Source organism: Nicotiana tomentosiformis, chromosome 2 (assembly GCF_000390325.3).
Source record: "Nicotiana tomentosiformis chromosome 2, ASM39032v3, whole genome shotgun sequence".
NCBI lineage: Eukaryota > Viridiplantae > Streptophyta > Magnoliopsida > Solanales > Solanaceae > Nicotiana > Nicotiana tomentosiformis.
Genome location: NC_090813.1, coordinates 52,845,519 through 52,861,051, shown reverse-complemented (window position 1 = coordinate 52,861,051; position 15,533 = coordinate 52,845,519).

Sequence of the window (15,533 nt, the reverse complement as noted above, 5' to 3'; positions counted from 1 at the left end):
TAGTAATTTGGATAATTGTTAGTATTTATTAAATCATCTATTTGCCATGCCTAAATCCTTGTTGTTGAATTTAATTTTATATGACAAATTGATGTAGTTGTTACTTGAAAACTTATGTAATTTCCTGAGTATTGTTGGTTTGATATTTCTTGGAATTAAATTTCAATATGAACTTTCCCTATGGAAATAATTAATTAAGCAAGCTTAGGAAGATGTGTTAATATAATTACCTAAATTTAAATTAATGAAGGCTTTGCTTTATGCTGAGTAATTTCTATCTCTATTGATTGTTTTTGGGTGTTATACACATTATGTGGGGCCTTCGCTATTTGTTGTGAAATTAATTGATTTGGTTGTATGTTTGAAATTTTTGGTAGTGGTCATTGGGCAAATTATGATATGAATTGTTTTTGTTATGTTGTCGTGATAATTTTTCGTGTAAATTGTTATGTTGTGTGAATTATTATTTTGGGGAGATAAAGGTGGCATTTCACCGTTGATATTATGTGGGTATAAGGGTGGCATTTCACTGTTGTTGTGGTTGTTGGAATATTGTCTGGGCGGAGCGATAAGGGTGCCTATAGGAGCGATAAGGGTGGCAATAAGAGCGATAAGGGTGGATATTGACATTGTCTGGGCGGAGTAATAAGGGTGGCTAAAGGAGTGATAAGGGCGGCAATAGGAGCGATAAGGGTGGCTATTGTCAGGGACGATATGTGATGATGTGGAGTTGTGGTGTTGATGATTTTTATGTGATATTGTGATTTCCTTGTGTTTATTTTTTATACCTTGTGTAATTTGTCTTGTTGTTGGTAAATTGATAACAAATTGACTTATGTTGAAATTGAGAGCATGTGGCTATTGCCAGGCGGATTATAAAGTGAAATTTGGGCACGAGGTGCTGTAATTAAATGATAATAATATTAGCACGTGAACAGTCTGTGCAGCTGTGATATGAAAAGTGGGCTCGAGGTGCCGGAAAAATATAATAAATTAACTATGGGCACGAAGTGCCGTGGAAATATGAAAATGGACTGAGACCCGTGTTTACGAAAAATATAAAAATGGGCTGAAACCCGTATTTTTATGATTATGAAATGAGGTATCACATGGTGACTTTTTAATTGAAAGAATTATATTCAAAATATTTATTTGGAAGGATTTTTATTCAAAATGAATTATATGAAAGAATTATATTTGAAGAGATTTAGTGAAATAATTTTTATATTCGAAAGATGTTTATTTGAGTAAATTATATTTGAAAAAGAGTTTTATTCGTAAGAATTATATGCGAAAGATATTTAATTGAAGAACTTGATTTAACTGGGTGTAATTGTATTTATCAATTGTTGAGCGATATTAATGGTGATTTTATTGTCTTACTGTGCATATCACTGGTTGTTTTATGTTGCTCTTATTGTTATTTGTTTCCTATTATTTTGTATATCATATTGCACAGGTTATTAGACTAGTGAGTGTCTTGATTGTACCTCGTCTCTACTTCATTAAGGTTAGTCTTGATACTTACTAGGTACCGACCGTGGTGTACTCATACTACACTTCTGCACATTTTTGTGCAGAGCCAGGTATTGGAGATATCGGACTTGGGTAGAGTTTAAGCGGGATCGTAAGAATTCAAGGTAGAGCTGTTTGGTCGTCGCAGTCCCTTGGAGTCTTTTCATTTCATTGTAGTGTTAATTTTTAATCAAACAATGTTGCATATTCGGTCCTCGTGATCATTCCATGTATTCAGTTAGAGTTCGTGACTCAGTACTACCAGTCTTGGGAGGTTGTATATTCATATTTGTTACGCTATTAGTTTTGATTACTTCAAAATGGCTTCAAAATGTAGTTGGAATCGGCTTACCTAGTCTTTGAGACTGGGTGCCATCACGACGCCTGTGGTGGGATTTTGGGTCGTGACAGAAATACTCGGAGCAAATCAAATTTTATAAAAAGTATAATATGTATAGCTTAGTATCAATCTGAGCTATAACAAAATAATGAACTAGTCTAACTTTGACAACACGTCGGTTTTGATAGTATAGAACTGTATCATTATTGCATCATTCTCAAAATAGAGCAAAGCGGTTGATCATACTGACACTTTGTGCTGCTCAGCAAGATTAACAAAGAAAAAGAATTTACAACAAGTAAAGAGAAGTAAAGAAATATATAGCTACTGAAGTAGAGAATCACTTGCATATACCAGAGCACTTTGTTTTATTGGCATTTCCCATCGTAAGTTATGGTGGAAATATGAGCAATTTTGTGCCATCTCTCTTTTGCTACTGCAAAGGACTCATTTCCAGACATTGAATACTACAATTAATAGAGAGCGCAAACTTCAGCTAAAAACTGAAAGAACCTTCCATGAGGAAATGACTTTGTATCGTTGCAAATCATTCTCAAAGTAGAGCAGAGAAAACAATCAATTGAACCTTGTACTGTTATCAAATTCCTACAAAATAGAAGAAAATAGGAAAGTTGTTCTTACTTAGCTTTAAAACCATTCGAGAAATGAAAATGAATGTTAATTGAGCCATGCCTCGGACTAGCTATCATTAAATCTATATGCTGACAAATCCACAATAAACAAAGAATTACTCTGAGCAATGTATTAACAGTTCAAAGTATAAGCATAACGTCACACAGCTATAACAAAACCGCGAACATATCTTAATATGACAAAAATATCAGTTCTGATAGTTAAGAGAATTGGATGATAAAAATGACTAGTACTCTTTCTTCACTTATACTTTGCTGATAAACCACAGTCGAGGTGTTTGTCAATTCAATAGAGAATATCAGCAAAACTTAACTTTCACCAACTGAGGTGTTTACAAGGAGTAAGAAACACCATATACGCAAAATGCTACAATCTCTAAAAAATTATTCAACTATCAAACTTAGGTAGCAATGATACGTAGTTTGAGCCAAAAACAATGACTTCAGTTGAACCCGTCCTAAATCTGGGGCTGAATTGACAAGCAGAATATAGGTCCAACTTCCAAAGAATGCTTGCACAACTTTCACTAGCCAACTTGAGGAAAGAAAATAAGAGACCATTGAAACTTTACTTTCTCTTCTCATTGACATTCAATGTTCTCTCCTGAGAATCTCCTCTGTTTCTTGTACATTTTACAGTGCATATAGTTTGCTCTAACCATTCACATCCAGAAGTTCAGATTACTCAATACAGAAAGTCCAATAATTATGTCGTCTTTTGCTTTCCATTGGCCAAACGTAACCGGAACAGAAAGGCCTAATAGAAAGTCCCTTCTCAGAGTAACTTAAATATCTCAACAACTCAGAAAAATCAAACTGAAAACAAAAGAACTGTATGGTGGAGATCTTCATCAGTATTACCTATCAAATGCAGGGTGGTTAGAAACTCCAAGATCAAAATGAACAAAGCAATACGTGATGAAAAAGAACTGAGTTTGGAGATCTTCATCCATATATTTCACTTTCCAAGCTTGATGAAGTCTTCTTAAAAGGAATCGGGAAAAAAGTACCTGATTGTCAAATACAGATTGCATGTTTCCGACCATTCATTCTCTTTCTTGTGATTCCATGAATTGACTGGAGTTTAAGGACAACAAAGAAGAAGATTGAACAAATGCAACAATGACAATGTATCAACGGCCAAGGGCCAAGCGACTGAAACAAGGGCTTTAGGCCCCTAAGTTTCTAAGGCCCCATTTGTTTTATAATAGCAAAAATAGGTTAATCTATAGTAATTTTTGTAGAAAATATTTAATATTCATGGTAAAAAAGTATAAGATTCTTATATAAAAAAAAAGATGAATTACTTAGTTAATGTGATTGATGGTGACTGGTGATTAATTTATATTCTTAATTAATATTAATATTTTTTTTCTATCTCATAATAGAACTGTATTTTAAATTCTCCTTCTTCATTATTAAACTAGGTAATTTGTCCGCCCTTTGCGCGATCATGAATGACATCATTAAATTTTATTTATTTGATTTTATTATCGTGCAATCTCACCAATATGTGGGGAGCCCGGTCAACCGTTGGACATGTAAAAAGTGATTTTGACTATTAATAAATTTATAAACATGATCCCTCATGGGAAGCAAACCCCAAAGATAGGGGTAACAACCTGATCAATTAATATAGAACCTATTAGATAATTGTACACCAATTGTACTTATTATTAACTATTCATGAATTTGGTTAAATTAATTCTGTACTTTATCCCGGTATTAAATGATTCCGGAATTATTGTTTCACCTTCAATGTGAAATAGAATAATATCGTGGAGTAAATTAATCATGGGATTGCTAATCTAAAAGAAATGGCAAATATACTATTTCACAAATTCTTTTGAAGTAAATTCTTCCAATTTATTACGGTAGTTATCATTTAAACATCAAAACATATCAATACGCCAGGCATTATTTATGAATTAATTACACCGAAGGCTTCCAGGATGGATTACAGTAGTTCACTATTTTGGATGACTTAAGCCCAAAAATAGTCTAAGTCATTCTATACATGATCAAAAGTCATAAATACAATAACATAATATCTGTAAATGAAATACAGTAGAAGTCATTCTTTTCATAAATGATCAGGCAAAACTCCTGGATATATTTCAGGCTTAAGCTCTCAGTTGTGCTTGTTTATTTTTCAAATATTCAATCTGCATTTGTGAGATTGTTGTATACATATAATCGATCTAAACTTCTGGTTTTTTAGTTGCACCTGTAACAGTGATAAATATAATGTTAATTGTGAAAACCAAAAAGAAAACACTAATGTAGTATGAAAATTTACCGTGACAATTAGTTGAAGTAATCTGGTGTGCGTAATGTAGAATTGTTTTATCCATTGTAGGAATTCTATAGGATAAAAGATAAGTTGTATTATGAAATATATAAGCATATGGAAAACTACATTAATCAATTTAAATTTAAGTTGGACTCTATAAGAATGGATCATCCTATAAGCTACCTTTATGCTTTATTTGAATTTTAAGCACCTAAAAAGGCAGGCAAATACCATAATGATTAATGAAGCAAATAAAAATTCCAAAAACTAAGAAATGCCAATGTCTCTTAATGTACTATGATAATATAATATAGTTCAACTTCATATGAGTAAACTATATATAAACAACATTTAGAGATATTGTTGCCAAAGGCGCGAGTATTAAAGGTAAAGAAGTAACAGGAACTTGAAATACAATGCAATACAAGCATCTAAGGCTACAATGAAAAGCTAATATAGTCTACACTCCATATCACTAATCACTACAGTATATATAAACAACAGTTACAAATATTATTGTCCAAGGCGTGACCTACATCTGTGTACTCTGTTATATATTTTGTGTATAGATGTGAGGAATCATCCAACTATTATTTATTGCAAGTGTTGGAAGGCAACATTCATAAATATTGTTATCAAAGGCATGCGTTTTAAAGATAGAAAACTGGAAGTTGAAATACTATGCAATAATATAGTCATCTAAACTTCATATATATTGTTGTCGAAGGCTTGACCTGCCAACAAAAGGACTAATTGTATATATTATAAAATTAAATTTACCTTTTAAAATGCTTCATAATTGTAAATTTGCAACAATTTTCTCCATTATGTTAATCTATAGAAAGAAACAAAGAAGAAGAAACGGAAGAAAGCACAAAAAAAAGAGCGTAAAAAGAGAAGAAACAATACAAAAACCTGAGAAATAAAAATATGAAGATTTAGAAAGTAAAACTTTATTTACTACTATCATATCTGAATACTCGATGTCCTTGTAACCATGATCAAACAAAAGAAGATGACTAAGAAAAAAAGAAGGGATTAGAAAAATGAAAACCAGAAGAAATTTAATGAATTAGTGAAGATTCGCACAAGTCAACAAATAATATCCAACCTTTTCTTATTCGTTTCGCTCCAGGTTCTTCTATTCCAGCCACGACCAGCTATCCAAACCACTCCTTTTCCTAAACATGAATGTCACATATCCAGATTTTGGATTGAGGAAACAATCCTGAACCAAGTTGCAATAAAAACTTTTCCGTAGGTTCACTTAGTAGTCTCCAATTTATTTAGCCAAAGGCATGCGTTTTAAAGCTAAGTTACTCGCACTCTTCACTTTCAGTGCCGCACCCGTGTCGACACGATGTGGGTGTGGGTATGAGTGTGGAATCCGTGTCGGATCTGGTCAACCGATTTTGGGTACTTTGACCAAATTTGGTGGTGAGAGGCATTTTATTCTTCTTTGAGATCCCACAAGCCCTTTGGCATTCATCACACCGCTTGACAAGCTCAAAAGCATCCTTGTAGAGAGTAGGCCAATAGAATCCACAACTCAAAATATTTTCCGCCGTTCTTGCTCCACCATGGTGACCACCATACGGTGAAGAGTGGCAAGCCTCAAGAATACCCATTTGTTCTTCCTCCGGCACACATCGTCGGATCACACCATCGGTACATATTCGGAAAAGATACAGCTCATCCCAATAATAGTCAAGGCAATCTCGTTTGAGCTTCTTCCTTTGGTTTGAAGAGAACTCATTCGGTACAATGTCACTCACAAGATAGTTTGCTAAGTCGGCGAACCATGGCATCCCGGTCATTGAAACGGCTAGGAGTTGCTCTTCGGGAAATGAATCATTGATCTCAAGGCCGTCATGTGGCCTCCCCTCCTCCTCCAATAGGGACAAGTGGTCCGCCACTTGATTCTCGCTACCCTTGCGGTCTTGAATCTCTAGATCAAACTCTTGCAATAGAAGCACCCATCACATCAACCTTGCCTTAGAATCTTTCTTGCTCATCAAATACCGAAGCGCCGCGTGGTCGGTGTGAACAATCACCTTTGTACCCATCAAGTACGGGCGGAACTTCTCCATAGCAAAGATAATAGCAAGGAGCTCTTTTTTCGGTCGCGGTGTAGTTGACTTGGGCATCATTCATGGTCTCGCTTGCATAATAGACTGGATGGAAGATTTTGTTGATACGTTGCCCCAACACCGCTCCAACCGCCACATCACTTACGTCACACATGAGCTCAAAAGGCAAGCTCTAATCCGGTGCAGTAATAATAAAATTAGTAGTCAACTTGAACTTAAGCAGCGCGAATGCCTTCATGCAATCTTCATTGAAATGGAACTTGGCGTCCTTCTCCAAAATTTTACACAAAGAGTTCACAACTTTGAAAAAATCTTTGATGAATCGGCGATAGAACCCTGCATGACCCAAGAAGCTCCTCACTCCCTTCACAGATGTAGGGGGAGTTTGGAGATAACTTCAATTTTGGCTATATCAACCTCAATACCATACTTTGAAACCTTGTGACCGAGGACAATGCCTTCCTCGTCCATGAAGTGACATTTCTCCCAATTCAAAACCAAGTTAGTTTTCTCACATCTTGCCAATACCTTGTCCAAGTTGTTCAAGCAATCATCAAAAGAATTTCCAATGACGGAGAAATTATCCATGAAGACCTCAAGAATATCTTCCACCATATCGGTTAAAATAGCCATCATACACTGTTGAAAAGTCGTCGGTGCATTACATAACCCAAATGGCATCCTCGAGAATGTAAAGGTACCATATGGACAAGTGAAAGTGGTCTTCTCTTGGTCCTCAGGAGCAATAACAATCTGATTGTAACCGGAGTATCCATCCAGGAAGCAATAAAAAGCACGTTCGGCCAACCTACACAACATTTGATCAAGAAATGAAAGCGGAAAATGATCTTTCCGAGTGACTTTGTTGAGCTTCCTATAGTCCATGCACACTCTCCACCCGATGACAGTTCTTGTGGGGATCAATTCATTCTTGTCATTTGTTATCACAGTTATGCCCCCTTTCTTTGGGACACATTGCACCGGAGAAGTTCATGAGCTATCGGAAATTGGGTAAACAACCCCAGCATCCAACCACTTTATGATCTGCTTCTTGACCACCTCTTGCATTGCTTCATTTATCCTTCTTTGATGTTCAACGGAGGGTTTAACACCCTTCTCCAATATAATCTTGTGCATGTAAAAGGCGGGGCTTATGCCCCGGATATCCACCAAGGTCCATCCGATTGCTCTTTTCCTCCTTTGTAGCACCTCCAATGTGGACTCTACTTGCATGTTAGTCAAACAAGAAGAAAGGATAACCGGTAAAGCAGAAGAAGGGCCAAGGAATTCATGCCTGAGATGCGGAGGCAATGGCTTTAACTCCAAAGTGGGAGGCTCCTCGATTTAGGGCTTTGTTGGAGGAGTCTTTCGGTTTTCAAGATCCAAAGATAGCTTGCGGGGCTCATAAGTGTACGACCCCATCCCTTGCAATGCATTCACACACTCCACATAGCCTTCTTTCTCCTCCTCATCATCAAGGTTGAGAAATACGGCTTCTAAATTATCCTCAACACTCATTGTGGCACTAGCATCATCAATAATTACTTCGGTCACTAAATCCACGAATGAACAAACTTCGTTGCTATTTGGTTGCCTCATCGATTTGCACACATGGAAAACCACCTTTTCGTCACTCACCCGGAAAGTGAGCTCACCAGCTTCCACATCAACAAGAGCCTTCCTCGTAGCAAGGAAAGGTCTACCCAAGATAATAGGCACCTCGCAGTCAACCTCACAATCAAGGATCACAAAGTCCGTTGGAAGGATAAAATTATCAACACGTACTAACACATCATCAATAATTCCCAATGGCCTCTTCATAGTCCGATCCGCCATTTACAACCTCATAGATGTGGGTCTTGGTTGCCCAATTCCCAAAGTTTTGAACACAGAGTAGGGCATCGAGTTGATACTTTCCCCTAAATCACATAAAGCTTTGGCAAAGTCGGCGCTCCCAATAGTGCAAGGGATTGTGAAAGCACCCGGATCTTCCAATTTCAGAGCCATTGAGTGCACAATAGCACTCACTTGATGTGTCATCTTGATAGTTTCATAATTCATCGACCTCTTCTTGGTGACCAAGTCCTTCATGAACTTTGCATAACCCGGCATTTGTTCTAACGCCTCAACCAATGGTACATTGATAGACAAACTCTTCATCATGTCAATAACCTTTTTGAATTGGTTCTCACTATTTTTCTTTGCAAGCCTTTGAGGGTATGGAGGAGGAGGCCTTGGCATTGGTTCCTTAGCCTTTGGCACTACCGGTTCCAGTATATCAATCACGTGCTCCCTTTTTTGCGTCTCCTCCATATTTTCATCAATATCAATTCTCACTTCGTCATTATCTTGAACCACATTGCTTGGAATTTCATCTTCTTGAACCACAACATCATCATCCACCATTCTTCTTTGATTTGAGGTGATTGCATATCTATCTTTTTCACTTCTCGTAGTCACGGCCATAGCATGTCCCGTATTATTCCCACCCTTTGGGTTCACCACCGTATCACTTGGTAGTGCCCCCTTAGGATGAGTGTTCAATGCTTGTGAGATTTGGCCAAGCTGAACCTCCAAATTGCGGATTAAAGTGTTGTGGGAGGCTAATTGAGCATCGGAGTCGGTATTTTTCTCCATCATTTGTTTGAACATATTTTTAATACGTCCCATCTCATTGTTAGAAGAGCTCGAGCCTTGAGAAGGATAGGGAGGTGTATTGCTCAGTTGTTGAAACATCGGGGGCCTTTGAAAACCCGACCCCCGGTTGTTGTTGTTGTTGTTCCACCCTCCTTGATTACCTCCCCAATTACTTTGATTGTTGCCACCCCAATTGCCTTGGTTTCCTTGATTATTCCAATTGCCTTGATTATTGTTATTTCCCCAATTGCCTTGATTGTTGTTGCCACCACTCCAATTGCCTTGGTAGCCTTGGTTGTTCCAATTTCCTTGATTTCCTTGTGATCTCCATTGTTGTTGATTTTTAGCATTGTTTCTTTGACCTTGATAATTGTTGACGTATTGCACTTCTTCTTCTTGCTCATTATACGAATCGCCTTGGTCATACCCACTATCATCTTGTATGAATTATTTCGGACGTCTTTGCCCTTGTTGACCTTTTTGCCATCTCTTGTTCATCATCATATTTACGCCTTCAATCGCATTCACTTGCTTCGGCCCTTGAACTTGTTGCAGCTGAGCTTTAGCCAATTGGTTCATTATGGTTGTTAACTTTGCGATAGCTTGCCCATGATCATATAGTTCCTTGTGTAGGTGAATGACATTGGGGTCACCTTGCGGAACATTGGCCCTACTTTCCCAAGCCGATGAGGTATCCGCCATCTCATCCAAAATTTCACAAGCTTCGGCATAAGGTGTGTTCATGAAGTTCCCGCCAGCGAGTTGATTTACCACACATTGTTGATTTACCACACATTGATTTGTTGTCCCATATAGAAGGTATGTTGGATCATGGATTAGGTCATATCATTATTCGGTCACTCTTTAACCATGGTACGATATCGTTCCCAAATCTCGTGCAATGGCTCATCGGGCTCTTGCTTGAACGCTAGAATTTCATTCCGTAGTGTAGCCATGTGCCCCGGAGAGAAGAATTTGGCAATGAATTTTCGGCCAACTCATCCCATGTTTGGATGGAATGATTGGGCAATCTCTCTAGCCAATCCAATGCTTTTCCCCGTAAAGAAAAGAGAAATAGCCTCAATCTCAGCGCGTCCTCAGAAACATTGGTTTGCTTGCTCCCCCAATAAGTATTGACGAACCAATTTGAGATGCTTGTAAGCATTTTGATTTGGATCCCCGGTGAAGAATCCCCGTTGCTCAAGTAGTGTAAGCATCACGTTGGTGATTTGGAAGTTGCTCTCCCTAATGCGGGGCGGGACTATAGCAGTTGCATAACCCTCGTTTGGCAATACCCGATGTACTACCGCTCTTGGTGGAGGTGGGGGAGGGACGGGAACATTATCATGAGGTGGTCGGCCTCGCCTATTTGCTTGAGGTTAGGGAAGAACCTCATCTCCTTGATCATCATCCATTTCCTCCCTCAATGGTAAATTACCAATGGTCTCATTGTTGAGAGCCATTCTCGTACCTATAAGCAATTCAAAAACAAAATTAGTGACTCGGAAGGAAAAGAAGACAAATCACACAAAAATCTAGATATATAGCTAAATCCGTTTAATTCTCCGGCAATGGCGCCAAAAAAATTGATGTCGCCTAAACTCACACCACAAATATAGGTAGTGAAGCGGTCGAAGCAATAATAAAACCCAACGCAAGTCGGGGTCGAATCCTCAGGGAGTTAGAATTGGGATTAGGTATATATTTAGTATAATTGTACGATATGCCTTATATTACACTTCTACATTCTTGTTTGTTGTTTATACTTCTACTTGAAACTATTGATTACAATTATAAAACTAGAAGACAATATTTTTGATTTTGGTTGTTTTCCAAATGATAAAAGATCTAGGGTCGTGACTTCCACCTAGGTGGTTACCTAATGGGTTGTAAAATCTAGGGCAAGTTTGATTGGTCGGGGTTGTAATATAGCAATCACACGCAATTACCCACTCTATACCTCTCGGTAGTTTAAGTGATTTTGCCCAATTTGGCTTTCTCAAGTCCAAATGGGTATTGCGCAAACAAGTGATAAATGCTCAAGTCGGGTCTTACTATCTATAGATTCAACCCATTTAATTGGGGCTATCAATATCTTGAGTTCACCCCAATTTCTTGTTAGCCAAGTTTTCCTAGACTTAGTCTCTCTTTCTCAAGTAGAGACTAAGTCAATTAGGCATGAATCAATGTTTGCAACCATTAATTCTTGAATTCAAGCAAGAACTAGGCTAAATATCACTACCCCAATCACAAACAAGTCCTAAATCAAACACCCATTAAGTACCCACGCTAGGGTTGGGCCACAACCCTAGCTAAACATTTAGCTACTTATAAAAAATGAAGAAATACAATAAGAAATTAAGATAGAATGCATAATAATTGATTAGGGAAAGAAAATCTAATGTTTAGAAGCTAATCTAGTACAATATTACTCAAAAAAATAAAGAAAAACAGCTCAGTTGCTCCCCCAAAACAAAAACCTTTCCTAAATATGACAAAAAGTTTTATTTATACTAAGCTGAAAATATCTGACAAAAATGCCCATGCAGAGGTTGTGCAGCCTCACAATTCTGTGTGCGGCCCGCACTCTGAGCTTGACTGGTCAACTAGGCCTTCTGTGGTCGCATAAAAGTGGGATGCAGCCGCACATCATTTGATTGTGCGGACCGCACAATTCTGAGTGTGGCCACTGGAACATAGCTCTCTGATTCTTCTCTTATGCGGATCGCACAATTATGAGTGCGGACACACTTGTCATCCTGCGGCCGCACAATTATGGTGCGATCCGCATATCTTCAGCCTGCCCAAAAACTAACTCTCTGAATCTCCTCTTCTGTGGCTGCGCAATAATTGTGCGGTCCGCATACTCTGAAGGCCACATACAGTATTGTGTGGTCCGCATTGTGGGCCCTTTTGCCTTGTTTTGGTCCTTGTCCATTTTTGACTTCTTTATAAGTTGATTTTGACTTCTTTGGCTCGTCTCCCAATATTCCTGCACGAAAGAATATTTTATTAGTTTCCAGGAATACCTTTAAGCATTTTTGAGCTAAAACGCAAGTAAAAGAGAGCAAATAAGCGGCCAAAATCCCTACTTATCAAGGTCCATTCCTTAAATGGATGTAGAGTCACTTGTAGTTTATCCAAGTACCTCTGCATTCGATCTTCTCGGACTTCAAAAGTCTTGTTAACTTGGTTTATCACGATGAGGGAATCACACTTAGCCTCTACGACTTCGCTCCCAAGCTTCTAGCTAGTTCGAGACCTGCAATCATGGCCTCATACTCGGCCTCATTGTTAGTCATTTTGGTAATTCTAATAGACTGTCTAACTACATTACCTGTAGGTGATTTTAGCACGATGCCTAGTCCGGACCCCTTTGTGTTCGAAGTACCTTCCGTAAAGAGGGTCCAGACTCCCGAAGATGTACCCGATTTTATAAGTAGTTCTTTTTCAATCTCGGGTACGAAGGCTGGCGTAAAGTCATCCACGAAGTCCGCCAAGATTTGAGATTTGATGGCGGTTTGGGGTCGATACTCAATATCATACCCACTGATTTCTATGGCCCATTTTTCAATCATCCTGAAAGCTCGGGTTTGTGTATAATATTTCGAAGAGGATAAGTCGTTACAACACATATCAGATGACATTGGAAATATGGTTTTAGTTTCCTAGAGGCGCTAATTAAAGCAAGTGCTAATTTTTCAAGTGTGGATATCTAGTTTCGGCCTCACCTAAGTTCCGACTGACATAATAAATAGGGAATTGCGTACCTTGTTCTTCTCGAACCAGGACTCCACTTACCGCTATCTCCGAGACAGCTAAGTACATGTAAAGTTGTTCATCCACTTTCAGGGTATGAAGCAGCAGCGGGCTCGATAAATACCGCTTTAGTTCCTCCAAGTCCTTCTGGCATTCCAGAGTCCCTGCAAAGTTTCTCTTCTTCTTAAGTAGTGAGAAAAATTGGTGGCTCCTATCTGAGGATCTCAAAATGAATCGTCCTAGGGCGGGTATCCGTCCCGTTAGCCTCTACACGGCCTTTACATTATCCACTACCGTGATATCCTCGAAAGCTTTGATTTTATCGGGGTTGATCTCAATTCCCCGATTGGATACCATGAAACCAAGAAACTTGCTCGAGCAGACCTCGAATGCACCTTTTTCGGGGTTGAGTTTCATATTATACTCCCTCAGTATATCGAAATTTTCCTCCAAATATTTTAAATGGTCTTATGCTCGCAGGGACTTAACTAATATGTTATCAATATAAACTTCCATTGATTTTCCTATTTGTTCTTCGAACATTCGATTTACTAGGCTTTGATAAGTTGCACCAGCATTTTTTAAACCGAATGGCATTACGTTATAACAGTAGATACCGTACTTAGTGATAAACGAGGTCTTTTTCTGATCCTCCGGGTTCATCCGTATCTGGTTGTACCCGGAGTAGGAATCGAGAAAACTGAGAGTCGCGTGGTCGGCCGTGGCATCGATCATACGATCAATATTAGGCAAACGAAAAAAATCCTTAGGGTATGCTTTATTCAGGTCCTTATAATCTATACACATTCTAAGTTTGTTTCCCTTCTTAGGTTTGCTAGTCATTCGGGGTATTTTACTTCTCGAATGGATCCTATTTTGAGAAGTTTGGTTACCTCGTCCTTGATGAGGGCATATTTGACCTCGGACTGTGGCCTTCTTTTTTGCTTTGCCGAATGGAATTTCGGATACAATCTTAGTCTATGAGTGATGATTTCTGATGGGATCCCTATCGTGTCAAGATGGGACCAAGCGAAACAGTCCATATTAGCTATAAAAAATTGAATAAGCATTTTCCTGAGCTCGGGACTTAACCCCGTGCCTAAGTATACCTTTCATTCGGACATATGTTTGATTAGCGTGATTTTCTATAGTTCTTAGACTGTTGATTTGGTAGCGTCGAAGTCATCGGGGATCACGAAGGATCGAGGGATCCCATAATCATCATCTTCGACAGTCTTTTGCTTCTCTAGTTGGGTCGAGGCTGGTGTTTGTGACTGCTATTTGGTATCCTGTTTTTCCTCCAAATTTGATCCCTTTGTCGATGAGAGTGACGATATCGGAATCACTTCATCGACGGCAAACATTTCCTTTGCGGATGGTTGCTCCCCGTAGATTATTTTGATTCCTTATAGTGTTAGGAATTTTAGAACCTGGTGAAGGGTCGAGGGTACTGCTCTCATATTGTGGATCCACAGTCTCCCGAACATGGCGTTATACCTTATGTTGCCCTCGATTACGTGGAACTTCGTTTCTTGGATGGTCCCCGGCTATGTTTATTGGAAAGATTATCTCGCCCTTAGTAGTTTTACATGCCATGTTGAATCCATTTAGTACCAGGGTTGCGGGCACGACCTGGTCCTGAGTTGCTCTACGACCCTCGATCGAATGATGCTGGCCGAACTACCTAGATCAATTAACACACGCTTAACTTGAGTTTTATTCATAAGTACAGATATTACCAGTGCATCGTTATGGGATTGCATGATTCCTTCTGCGTCTTCGTCATTAAAGGACAAGGTTTTTTTAGGTATGTAATCCTGAGTTCGAGATCGCTTCTCTCTTATAATCGACATCTTTGTACGTTTAAGCACTGGCCCTTGGGGGACGTCGATCCTTCCGATGATCATGTGGATAATGTGTTGTGGCTCTTCTTGTTCATTTTGTCTATTGAACTCTCTATTTTTTAAATGGTTTTTGACCCGGTCACTTAAAAACTCTCGAAGGTGCCCTTCATTGAATAACCGGGCTACCTTCTCTCTCAACTGCCTGCAATCTTCCGTTCTATGGACATGTGTGCCATGATACTTGCACATTTGATTGGGATTTCTCTGGTCTGGATCGAACTACAGAGGTCGAGGCCATATAGTATCTTTGATGTGTCCAATAGCCGACACGATGGCGTATGCATCGATATTGAAGTTATACTCTAATAATCGTGGTGCTTCCTTAGGTCTGGTATGCATGTC